Source organism: Pelobates fuscus, chromosome 1 (assembly GCF_036172605.1).
Source record: "Pelobates fuscus isolate aPelFus1 chromosome 1, aPelFus1.pri, whole genome shotgun sequence".
NCBI lineage: Eukaryota > Metazoa > Chordata > Amphibia > Anura > Pelobatidae > Pelobates > Pelobates fuscus.
Window position 1 is genome coordinate 225,930,434 of NC_086317.1, and position 13,844 is coordinate 225,944,277.

A 13,844-nucleotide genomic window follows, 5' to 3' on the forward strand; every position below is an offset into this window, starting at 1 on the left:
ATGACATCCAAATTGACATGGAACATGGAGACTTAACTGGAGCTATTTTCCTTGTTTTTGCCAAGGCCTTTGACACAGTAGACCATGGAATTCTTTAGCAAAAACTTAAAAACTCAGGCATTGGTGATTGTCCGCTAATCTGGTTTACGATCGTATGTTTGAGACCGAATGCAACATGTGGCCATTTCTGATAGCGCTTCCCTCTCTCTTCCAGTCACGTGTGGTGTTCCTCAAGGCTCCATACTCGGCCCCCTGCTATTCACATTATTTATAAATGATCTGCCTAACATCTACAAATCCTCAACTGTACACATGTATGCAGATGACACTGTAATCTACGCTAGTAAACCCAAGCTACCGCAGCTTGAGGCTGTGCACCAACACCAGAGGTAGAAAAGTGGATAGCAGATGTGACGGACCGCCTGGCACCCCGATCGGATACCTCCGTCAATCGATGCTCCTAGTGCAGGGGTGGGGAACCTTTGGCTCTCCAGATGTTTTGGACTACACCTCCCATGATGCTTTGCCAACATTATGTGTGTAAGAGCATTATGGGGGATGTAGTTGTGGCGAAACCAACTTCGCCACTGTGAACTGGAGAAGCCTGGTTGCTAGCCTCCTGCCCTGCGACTACGGCCCCTGGACATATTGCTCTATAAAAACTATATGTGGGCATGTAATGATTTATATTACTGCTACTGGGCCTTTAAGGGTCCTCCGTGAACTTATTGGGACTTTTGTGATACTGTACCTTTAAGACTGTAGAACATGGTACTTTAACCCTGCTAAATATTATGTAGGTATTTATGTGTTCAGTTAAACTGGGGATATGTAGAAATGTGTGTTTTATGTGTTAAATGTATCAGTATGTAATTTTATGTCTTTTACTGTCTTTTTGCAACCATGTGGTTAATGGAGTCTGACTCTAGTCCTAGATAATTGGATTACTTCTCCAATTATCTCCAGGGCAGAAGGGAGGAAGCCGGGATGCCTTGTGGGGGATGTTTTACTTCTGTTTGAGCCAGATTGTGCCATGCTGCAAGCCAGGGCCCAAAAGATACTTTTAGTAACTTTTAAACCCCTGGTCGGATTCATGCCATTTTTTAATATGTTGTTCCCCTGAATGGATTGATTGTGGATATGTATTTTTATGTGAATGTGATGTATGGTTTTAAAGTTATGAAAGTTGTGTAAAAGTATATTTTACTCTGTATGCATAATGGGATTATGTGTCACACTAAGGGGAGGGGATGTGTGGGAGGTAACATCTATGTCATTGGTTCTTTTATGCCTCCCCCTGGGTGTGGCCTGTATGTGTGAGTTGGAAATAAAAGCCAGACTGGGTGTCCCAGTCTAGAGTTCCTGTTTAACCCTCAAAATGAAGTGTCGTCTCGTTCTTGGGGGGAATTGGATTGTAAGCTGACTGCCAAGAGTGTAAGCCGATTGTATGCTTTTCTTGTTCAGCTGTTCCAGTTCGGAGTGTTATTTCGTATCCAGATCGGGAGTTTGGTGTTCTGCAGTAGCTGTGCCTGTCTATGGAAAAGGGGATTATCGCCTAAACGGATTTTTCCCTTTTATGCTGAAACTACAGACAACACCATTCCTGGATTACAAAGTGAGGGCAACGCCAGTACCCGTACAGCGCCCCTATCTTCAAGGAACCAACTGCAGCAGAGCAAGCATGGCACCCAGCTACACGCAGGAGGAGTTTGACAAAGAGCTGAGATCATGACTGATTTTCTTCGGACCCAACCCCCCGGAGAAATACGTGCAGCTTGTGAGTAGACAGGTAGATGAGTACCTGCGGTTCATGGCAGATCCAGCCAAGGGTATCGGTCGCCCTATCCGGCGGCAGAGTGCGTTTCGGGGACTCAAAGGTGTACCCCAGGGAGATGATGGTGTCGTCCATCCTCCCCAGCAGCCGTGTGTGTCCCAGGGAGCCGAAGGTGCAGTCCTTCCTCCCCAGCGGCAGGCTGAGTTACAGGGGGCAGAGGTTGTTGTTCCTGCCCCCCAGCAGCAAAGTGATATGCCAAGAAGGCAGTGTGAAGCGAAGGGAGAGGAGAGCAGCGTCCTCCCTCCCCAGCGGCAGTGTGTGCCCCAGGGAGCTGATGGTGTCGTCCATCCTCCCCAGCAGCCGTGTGTGTCCCAGGGAGCCGAAGTTGCAGTCCTTCCTCCCCAGCGGCAGGCTGAGTTACAGGGGGCAGAGGTTGTTGTTCCTGCCCCCCAGCAGCAAAGTGAGATGCCAAGAAGGCAGTGTGAAGTGAAGGGAGAGGAGAGCAGCGTCCTCCCTCCCCAGCGGCAGTGTGTGCCCCAGGGAGCTGATGGTGTCGTCCATCCTCCCCAGCAGCCGTGTGTGTCCCAGGGAGCCGAAGGTGCAGTCCTTCCTCCACAGCGGCAGGCTGAGTTACAGGGGGCAGAGGTTGTTGTTCCTGCCCCCCAGCAGCAAAGTGATATGCCAAGAAGGCAGTGTGAAGTGAAGGGAGAGGAGAGCAGCGTCCTCCCTCCCCAGCGGCAGTGTGTACCCCAGGGAGCTGAAGGTGCCGTCCTTCTTCCCCAGCGGCAGTGTGTGTCCCAGGGAGCAGAAGGTGCCGTCCTTCCTCCCCAGCGGCAGTGTGTACCCCAGGGAGCTGATGGTGTCGTCCATCCTCCCCAGCGGCAGTGTGTCCTGCAGGGAGCAGAGACAGTCCGTCTCGCACCCCAGCAGCCGGACAAGAGAATGAAAGGGGAGACAGCTGGTCCCCCTTTCCACCAGCTGAGAGAGTGGCAGGGAGAGGAGCCTGCTAACCCCCCTCCCCAGCGGCAGTTTACCGTCCAGAGAGAGGAGCTTGTTACACCCTCTCTCCAGCGGCAGCCTAACCCACCAAGGGGAGATGTTAAGCCCCACATCGGTGCAGATGGGACCGTAGTCTCTGCACTTACAGCATCAGGGGTAGGGACGGTCGGTCCTGTCCCCCAGCCACAGAGCGATATATCTAAAGGGGAGACAGTCGGTCTCCAGCAACCAGGCTCCCACCAGACTACTCCTGTGGTAGTGCTGGCAACAGGACAGAGTACCGCTGGTCTCTGCCCCCTCAGCAACCCACCAAGGCAGCCTACCAGCCCCCCACACAGCCGTGGTGAGGCACCTGAACCCGGACAAGATCCTCCCTCACCCAGGTGTAGTAACTATTTATTGTGGGTGGGCTGCTCTACTATTTCTGTTTTGTGGGTGGGTTGCTGGACTAACCAGGGCACTGACCGGCAGGAGGTCAGATACCCTGTTAGTCTAATTGGTAAAGGGGAGAATTGTGGCGAAACCAACTTCGCCACTGTGAACTGGAGAAGCCTGGTTGCTAGCCTCCTGCCCTGCGACTACGGCCCCTGGACATATTGCTCTATAAAAACTATATGTGGGCATGTAATGATTTATATTACTGCTACTGGGCCTTTAAGGGTCCTCCGTGAACTTATTGGGACTTTTGTGATACTGTACCTTTAAGACTGTAGAACATGGTACTTTAACCCTGCTAAATATTATGTAGGTATTTATGTGTTCAGTTAAACTGGGGATATGTAGAAAGGTGTGTTTTATGTGTTAAATGTATCAGTATGTAATTTTATGTCTTTTACTGTCTTTTTGCAACCATGTGGTTAATGGAGTCTGACTCTAGTCCTAGATAATTGGATTACTTCTCCAATTATCTCCAGGGCAGAAGGGAGGAAGCCGGGATGCATTGTGGGGGATGTTTTACTTCTGTTTGAGCCAGATTGTGCCATGCTGCAAGCCAGGGCCCAAAAGATACTTTTAGTAACTTTTAAACCCCTGGTCGGATTCATGCCATTTTTTAATATGTTGTTCCCCTGAATGGATTGATTGTGGATATGTATTTTTATGTGAATGTGATGTATGGTTTTAAAGTTATGAAAGTTGTGTAAAAGTATATTTTACTCTGTATGCATAATGGGATTATGTGTCACACTAAGGGGAGGGGATGTGTGGGAGGTAACATCTATGTCATTGGTTCTTTTATGCCTCCCCCTGGGTGTGGCCTGTATGTGTGAGTTGGAAATAAAAGCCAGACTGGGTGTCCCAGTCTAGAGTTCCTGTTTAACCCTCAAAATGAAGTGTCGTCTCGTTCTTGGGGGGAATTGGATTGTAAGCTGACTGCCAAGAGTGTAAGCCGATTGTATGCTTTTCTTGTTCAGCTGTTCCAGTTCGGAGTGTTATTTCGTATCCAGATCGGGAGTTTGGTGTTCTGCAGTAGCTGTGCCTGTCTATGGAAAAGGGGATTATCGCCTAAACGGATTTTTCCCTTTTATGCTGAAACGGTCCGTTACAGTAGTCCACAACATCTGGAGAGCCGAAGGTTGCCTATCCCTGTCCTAGTGCTTTCCGAGGGCTCCAAGCACTCCACCAGACACCATAAGCACTGCAGACCCCACTACCAGTAATGCAGCTGCGCTGGGGTCTCGCCGTCCTCCACCCACCCTGGACCCAAGACCAGGATCCAGCTTCCAGTGGGCAGACCTCTCCTACTCCAGAGAGCGTAGCAGGAACAAGCTCTTACAAGAGCTGAATGATTATACTCAGGGGAGTATTGTGATTATAGCAATCGCCAAGAGTGTAGCTATCCAATCCCCCAAACATGAGCTAAGACTTCATGAAGGGGTAAAGCGGGTGTGTTTAGTGGAAGCCAGCACTTACAATTGATACATACATTTAAACCCCCAACAGCCTCATTTACATACAATAGGTTGCATAAAGCACTATAGTACAAGGAAGGGTGGGATCAGACAATAGCAAGGGCTGATGGGAGATTGAGAAAGGGACAAAGCAGCCAGTTTAAACTGGCCTGGCAGTGTCCCTGGGACATCATCCTGCTGGGGAAACAATAGGACAGGAAAAAGGGGGAGGGGGAGAGGCACAGACAAGCAATACATTCAACATACTCCTCCTCTGTGTCTGAGAGATAAATAATTATCTCCAGGTACAGAAAAACACACAATTTACAAACACCCCAAAAGTGCCCCCAAGATCCATGGAAACCCCACAAGAGTCACATCCTCAGATAGCCCTGATCTGGGTGACCAACATATCCGGAAATCACCCAGATCGGTTCAGTGGTTTGTTTTTTCCATGGTCAGTTTTTAACATGTCTTTTTGCAGGGCCCATAATCCTGGGGCAAGAGGTTGGCAAGCAGGCCCCTCCAAGTACCAGTGGCAAGGTTACTTTCGCCACAGCGGATAACAAACTCTTCCTAAACATTGACAAAACCGTTACAATGATCTTTGGAACTGTATCTAAACTACGTAAACTAGTAAATCAACAATTGTGTATGAGAACAAATTCAAATAGCTGACAGCAGTCTACTCTTTTAACCCCTTAAGGACACATGACATGTGTGACATGTCATGATTCCCTTTTATTCCAGAAGTTTGGTCCTTAAGGGGTTAAATATCTAGGTATGTTGCTAGACACCAATCTATCTTTTGGCCTTTACATTTCTTCAAAACGTTACCGAAAACTAGGTTCCCTGTACAGATAGTGAAACAAATGCAAATGCCGGTCATTGATTATGGGGATATAGTGTATGCACCCGCACCGCAAACCCACCTTAATAAACTTAATACGGTATATAATTCGTTCTGCCGCTTTGTACTAGAATGTAATTACTTTACCCACCACTGTGACATGTTAAAAGAGCTAAACTGGCTGTCGCTAGAATCCCGACACACTGTTCATCTTTCCAGCCTTGTGCATAAGAGCATTTCTGTGAAGTTCCCACCCTACCAGAGTAGAATGTTCTTCCCAGCTGTTCCACCTCCTACAACCTCCGATCCAGTACTAGCACGATATTTAGCATAGCAGAATACAAAAATAAAGTGGCTCGATCCTCCTTTTCCTACAGAGCACCACAATTATGGAATAACCTTAGTGACACAGTCAAATCTTCAATCTAAAATCTTTTAAGAGATCTATGGTAATATACCACAGCACAGAATATATCTGTCATGGTTGAATATTATTACCTGTTATGTATTAAATGTATATATATATATATATATATAGTTTGTATATTGTATTTTTTGTAAAATTGTATCCTATTGTAACAATGTAATGTTTTGTGGACAAAGACCCAGGACATAATTGAAAATGAGAAAAAATCTCAATGTATCCATCCTGGTAAAATGTTTTATAAATAAATAAATTGGCACACACAATGTTTAACCAACACATGCTTTCATTGACAGGCACACACTCTCAGATACCTATACATTGACATACACTCACTGACAGACACACAGTGACATACACACACACTCATAGACACACACTGACAGCCACACACACAATGACAGCCACACACACTCATTGACAGACACACAATTACAAAATGAATACAAAAGTGGTGGCTTCAAAATAAAGTCATAGTGTTGTTGAATACTCACAGTGATAACACTCTTTAGAAACTAGAGCCACATATTGTTCCTTCTGCATTTAGAACTGTTCCTGTTTTTCTCTTCTTCTTCTTCTAAAGAATTGCATATTTATACAGGGTGGGCCAATATTCAGAGTAGGAATTGATTTGAGGTATTTGAGGTAAATAACTAATTTGTTAGTAGTTAAATTTTTGTTGTTGCAGGTTCATATTGGAAGATTAATCATGTGTAATTTCATGAAGGAACAACAACTAAAAATAATGGAATTTTATTTTCAAATGACAGGTCCATTATTTTGAAGCAAAGAGCTTACAGCCGCAACTTCAATATAAGAAATGGACCCTCAGTGACAATGATTCTGAAACTAATGCAACCTTTTGAGGAAACGTACCTCGTACACTTGAGCAGCTCAAGGTGAATATCCAGGCAGAAATTTGTGCGCTAGAGCATCAAACAAACTAATTTTATGAACAATGCAATTGAAAGAAAACAACTTTGCGAGGCAGCAAATGGAGCTCATTTAAAAGATGTCATCTTCTGTACCAAGTCCACAAAAATCTCCTTAAGTTAAGTATTCACTGTAAGTAATATCATTGAAATTGGTTTATTAATAACAACAAAAAAAGTAATTGACTCTTAAAACCCTACTCTGAATTTTGACCAACTCTGTATATGTTACAAGAATGTGGCCAGATTATGTGCTATATATCACATACTTTTGTTTCAAAGATTCTAAAAGTCTGAAAAAAAAACCCCACATACCTTTATTTCATACTCAGTACACACACACAAACATATTTCTGTGTTCCTCTGGTATTTAGAATATTTACAATCTCCCCAGTGTAACATTTGTAGAAAAACATGTGGTTTTCTTTGTAAAAGGCTAAGTGCCCAGTATTTTTTTGGTGTTCCTTTTCCAATAAATTAAGTTATCAGGCTTCATTTTAATTACATTTCTTGGTTAACACTAGATTTTTGATACAGTTGAAAAATGTACTGATATTTAGTTAACTTGCTTTAGAAGCTACATGGAATGTTTTGCTTCAAATAATTATGACAAAAGGTTGCACTAATAAAAACACAAGTTTCATATTTGAACACAATGTTATTACAAGGTTGAATGCTGTGGAAATACATAAATGTTGTTAATGTGGTTATTCATCAAGCTGTTAGTGTTTGGAGCACAATTAATACTGAAAAATAGCAATGTCTCTTTGTAAATTGTTCTCAGTTACTTTAACCTAGGGCTTGACAAACCCAAAGGAGTCACAACACCTGTAATTATCAATGTTGACCCATTCATTGTCTAAAACATATACTGCAGAACATATGCATCTGTCTCCCAAATGTATCTTAAACTCTCTGTTACCAAATCAAAGAATACCATTGTAGCGGAGAGGCAGTATAATCCACAGATCTCCGTTGGTAGACAGGAACACAGGCAATAATCAGCATAGGCAGGTACAGCATACAATATTCCAGGTAGCGTAGTAAGAATCCTTCCCTCCCAAGAACTAGACGAAACAGAGCATGGCGCACTCAGCATGGCAGAAGTACTATGTCATGATTGACAGTAACGGTGATAAGAACATGAATTGTTATTATAGATGGCTGTAAAGTTTCAGCACTGAAGCCTTAGAACAGGGCTGCCAGACCCTTCACAGGTCAAGGCCTGGGCCACTGGGGGTCCTCCTCCAAGCCAGCCCACAAGGATGCAGTGTGTGTGTAAAGTGGACACAGCATTTGTTAGTGCATGTGTAGTGGATGCAGTGCATGTATACACATACACACATACTGATACACAGATATACACATGGACACACAGATACTCAGATACTAAGCCACACTGACACATGTTACACACAGAGACACACACAATGATACACAATTACACACACATATACACACACACACACACACACTAACACTGACATGCACACAGATAAAAATACACTCATGTACACAGACACTCAGATACACACATATTGACACAAAAGGACAAATAGACACACACACACACAATGACACACAGATACACACATACATATTGACACACAAACATACATACTGACAGAGATACACACACACAGACACACATGGTGATACAGATAAACACATACTGACACAGACATATATACTGACACACACACACTAATACACAAATACATACAGACATACTGACACACAGATACATGTACTGACACACAGACATGAACACTGACAGACAAATATACCAACTGACATACATACTGATACACACACACATGCAAGTCTTGGTTTAGCCAGTCTCCTCTTTCTTGACTATTGGTTGCAGGAGGGTGGCTGGGACTGTTGGGAGTCAGTCTGACAGCTGGCTCTGCCCTCATCACAGCTTCCGCTCTGTCTCCTCTATCCTGCATGGAGTAAGCTGGAAGGAAGTGACCGGTTGTCACATCCTTCCAGCACTGGCTGTGGCTGCCATTTTTACAGGTTCCCAGTCGCATTATTAAAGTGCTGATTGGGCCCCTGAAGACATGGGCCTAAGTGCATGGGCCCCATCAGCATGCTGGCCTTGGTGCTTCTTCACTTGCGGAAGTTCCTCTGCAACAGATCGGGAATGTGGGGACCTTGTGGCCAGGCCTCCAGGACCGCCGGGCCAGTGAAAACTGTCATAGTTGTCACCCTGTGATGGCAGACCTGCCTAAAGACATATGCCTATCAGGTGGCCCTAAGTGCAGAGACTAGCCTATGGGCCTCATCAGCATGCAGGCTTGGATGCAGCTGCACTGGTGGCAAGTAAGCCAATACAGATCAGGTGTCACAATTGTCAAAGTTGTCACTCCCTCATGGCGGCCCTGGCTGGGAATTGCATTTCTTTTCAGACTGTCCATCACTTCTGCTATGCAGGGCTGGTTTAACATAGGGGCTGATAAAGCTGCAGTTCCAGGCCCATGCCAATGGAATCGGCCCAATGATGTAAAAAAATAAATAAAAATAAATAGAAACAAAAGTGGTATGGACTGGCTGACAATAAAATTAGTTAAGGTAAAGCTGACTATGCGCACTATGCAAATACTCTTGCTGGTTCAGTCTCTCTAACACTGTTCCCTGTTAAGAACCTCAGTGGTTATGGTACTGAGTTCTTCTATTCCTTTCCCAATAGCTGAGCATAAGTGATTATAGCTACAGTTAGGGTGTAGAAGAATAGTAGAGTTGAATGCAGCTTCCAAGACAAATCTTGCCAGCAATTAAAAGGTTACCCAAGCATGAGCCTAGACTTCATCAAGGGTACAACAGGAATAATGTTTTATTGATGCCACACTGGCTTTTATGGAAATCCTCCTGCAAGAGGACCTCCCACAGTTAACAAAAGTGACAACAGATTAGTACAGATTTACAGTAAAACCCTCCCTTCCTCTGCCTGGGAGATAATGAGATAAGTTAAGGAATATCCCAATTATCTCCAGGCAAAGGGCACACAATTTCCCCAAAACTTAGAACATCCCTTAATACACATGATATCCCCACACATGACATGTCCCCTGATATCCCCGATCTGGGAGACCAACATATTCAAATTTCACCCAGATCGGTTCAGGGGTTCTCAAAAAGTATGGAAGTCTTAGTTTATAGACACGAGGCTCCTGCCCAAAATAGTTCCATGAGTTCAGTGTGTGCGGTCAGTCAATTTTGAAAAAGCCAAATAAACGAATAAACCCACGAACAGAGCCTCCTGGCTCATAGGAGTGATTGATCCCCGTGTTCGTGGGAACCAAATTACCGAACAGCACTCTCCTGGCTGTTCTCAACAAAAAGACGCAGGCGTTAGTTCCAGACACTCAACGACCAAGTCCAGCTGCCTCCTTTGTGCAAACAAGATTGCCGCCATTTTCTCTTTCACGTGGCATTCCACTATATGAACGGCAGCCGCCCAGAGAGCGCTTAATAGACGGTTCCCTTTGAAGATAATGAGCCACTTACTACACCCACTTTTTCTCCGTCCCAGACTGTATAACAGGAGCTTCTACCTGCTAGTAAAAAGGTTAGGAGAGGAGTGGACCAGCAAGGGGGGACAGTCCTTAGAAAGTGTAGAGCTAGCACATTATTAGTAGCATTTATGCCAAGCTCAGGGCGCTGTCTGCACAGTATGCCCTTGGTTGGTCATCCTGCATGATTGGCAGGCAGCCTGATGTGCATTCACAGCAGGCTGACCAAATTATTCTTTGTGCAGACACACCCTAATTTTTGGCATTTTATGTAAAAGGAAATATGGTTGGAAAGATGTCTCCATTCCTCAAGAAAATTCTGCTGCTCTATATTCTGGACACTTTGGGTCTTTCATTTTTTTTTTAGTTTTAGAAAAATGTTTTTTATTTTAAAATTACATTTATATCTTTTCACAATACCTACCTACAACTCTTAAGATTGAGTGATGTTACTGTTGAACTTACTGATATGGATATGTATATAGCTATTTACACTATTTTTTCACATTTTTATATGTTGATGCAGTGTCTTTCTGTCACTTTAGCTTATACTTTTTTTTTTTTTTAAATTCTTTATTTTTGTAGAGCATACATAAAATACAAGCTGCTCAGGTATGCCACAACAGCATAAACAGGCAATATTCGTTACAGGGTGATACAGTGAAGTAGCATTATTAAATCTGCACATTTTTTTTTTTTTCGTGAGTAGATGATTTGTCAAACGCTTAAAGATAGGTTTAGTAAAGTTACTACAAGCTAGGTACAATTTTCTAGTTGCTATGGTATTTGTCATAGGTTATTACAAGATGAAGTCCATAAGAAGTGACACATATTGGGTTATGGGTTGGGTGCGTCTTTTAAGTAGTGCTTATTTTTGCATATATAGATGCATAATGGAATCAGAAACGTCTAGTGTTAACATATCACACATCAATTAGCAAAAACAAACTATTTACAGATTAGATAGGGTACTCCCATAGCTATTGGTATAATATTAACATGCTGCTACAGTTCGAGAAGCTAGCATAGACGTAAATCTACAACTCAATATAGCCTGAGGAAACTGCCCATTGCTCACTAAATGTAACGACTCGATGTATGCGAGATAAAGATAAACCCGTCAGTTTGTGTCTACAGGTTTAAGCTGCATGTTATGCTGGGGCTCGCGTTGCATTTTCTTTTTTACTGTGCTCTTTATATTATTTTAAATGGGAATCCACTGAGTAAGCAACTTGGTAAGTATTAGGAAGAGATGAAAACTCAGTACAACCAACGTTGTGGTGAAGTGAGAACATATAACTCAGACTAACCATATTTGGAGAGCATTGCCGTCGTGTTTTAAGCTATGTATCGTTATCATATAGGGTGTGCTTATGGTGTAGGATATGAGGCCCACCTGTGGTGTATACAGGCTACATCACAGTTAACGTGCTGGGTTATAGGCGAAGTGTTTGTGCCTAGTGATGTGTTCTGGGGGAGAGTGTGTGGGTGAGGCGGCTTAATGCTGCCAGTGAGAGTAATCGTGGAAATGCCTCAGAGTGATGTGAGGTGTTCTCCGCTGGAGGTAGGCTGGTAATTGGAACAGAAAAACTTATAATGTCATCGTAAAAACACAATGCAATATGAAATTGCTGCAGGAGCGTAGCGGCAGTATGGCATCTGCAATGACTATACATTGGGTAAACGGTACCATTCAAATATAAAGAAATGCATTAACTTATGAGCTTTGGCATAGGTCAAACATAACTGACGAGCTCGGCTGACTATGCGATTAAAGTATAGTTTAAGAAGCACAGAGTCCTTTTAGTGAGAAGTTTCGATACGACCTAAGAGGATCGGAGGCTGTGGGCCTACAAACCAGTCTCTGTCAGCCCATGCCGGTTCGTGGCAGGTTGACGTCCTGGGCGGGATGGCTCAAGGCGTCGGAGCGGCGATCTTGGGGTGAGGATCCCCTCCAGCCCCAGGCCTGTATAGAGGGTGGCATCTTCTTACCACTGGCTCGAGAGCTCGGTGAGTTCGAGGCAGACCCTTTGTGGGTGTAGCGGATGCTGCCGGTGTTCCGTCGCCGCCAGCGGCGGGCAGTCTTCCCGCAGGGTGGCGGATGCTTCGGAGGCTCTCTCCGTGCGGCCCTCAGCCTGGGCGGGCAACGTGTGAGTGTGGTCAGCTTGGGGTTTGTCGTTCTGCCCGGATTAGGGTGCCTCTTCCCCCCGACCGCAGCCCCAGACTTGTGTGCTAGCGGTGGAGTCCCATTTAGCTTACTTTGTTCTCCGGTCGGCCTGCCCCGATATGGCAGGGTCCGCAGTTCTGCCGTAGGCACCTGCAACCTTCTCCATAGCTTGCGCCAGAATCGGGCAAAAGTGGCTTCTAGACGTTGCTGGATGTTGCAGGAACCCTCCAGCTCAGGCAGGAGTCTTACGTTGCTTGTTGCATCTGTAGCCGCCATTTTAGACGCTCCATGTGCTCTGCTGCATTGGCTTTGCCAGTCACCCGGCTGTAAGTGCTGCTCGTATCTGTTACCCCAGTAGCTTGTGTTGGACCGAGATGACCCCCATCGGTCCATAGGGGGGGGGGGGTAGGAGATGAGAGCTCCGAGGAATCCATGTTCAGGGCCGTTAGCGCGGGGAGCGGCCGTCTCCCCATCACTCGACTCCCGTTAGGCCTCAGGGTGTGATGTGGGGTTCCCCGGGGGTTACATGCTCGTTCTGGGTATCTAAGTGATCCTCCCGGTGTCCCTTTCATCATGGCTCCACTCCAGCGAGTAGGTGCGCCGTTTTTTAGGGGGATTAACCCCGAAATGTACATGTGTAAGCGGGAGCTGAGGCTCAGCACATCCACTCAGCCTGGATGCTAGGCTCCGCCCCCAGCTTATACTTTTTTAATATATATTATTGTTATTTTTATTCCTTCTTTTAGCCATCGTTTAACCCCCTTCAATATGCAAATCATAATTTAGTTTAATGATGCATATGAAGTTAACTACATTGGGGATGTACCTCATATTGTAGTAGCAATATTCATTCTGATATACACAATATGCACTTTGTCCCTGCACTTTGCACCACATACTTTGTGGTTATTTGGCAACTGAAAAATATGAAATTTTTCCATTGTCTGATACATATTTATTATCAATGCATGCTTAGCATTTTCACTTTATTTTTATATGTGGTGGCTTGCACTAACACTTGTTTCACTTTATATCCATGTATATTTTGTAGCTACATGGATATAGAAAACTACAAAAAATAAAATCATACACTGTTGCACTTTAAATCAAATTGTTGATTAGTATCATCCAGTATATTTCCATCACACACAGCACTTTATCTCTGACTGACAATCAGAGTCTATTTACTTTTACAGCGATCGCTCACTGATCTAGCACCGATCATAGCATGATATCTTATTAGTGTTTCACATTTTAAGTTTCACTATTCTGGATGTAACTGTGGTGTGAA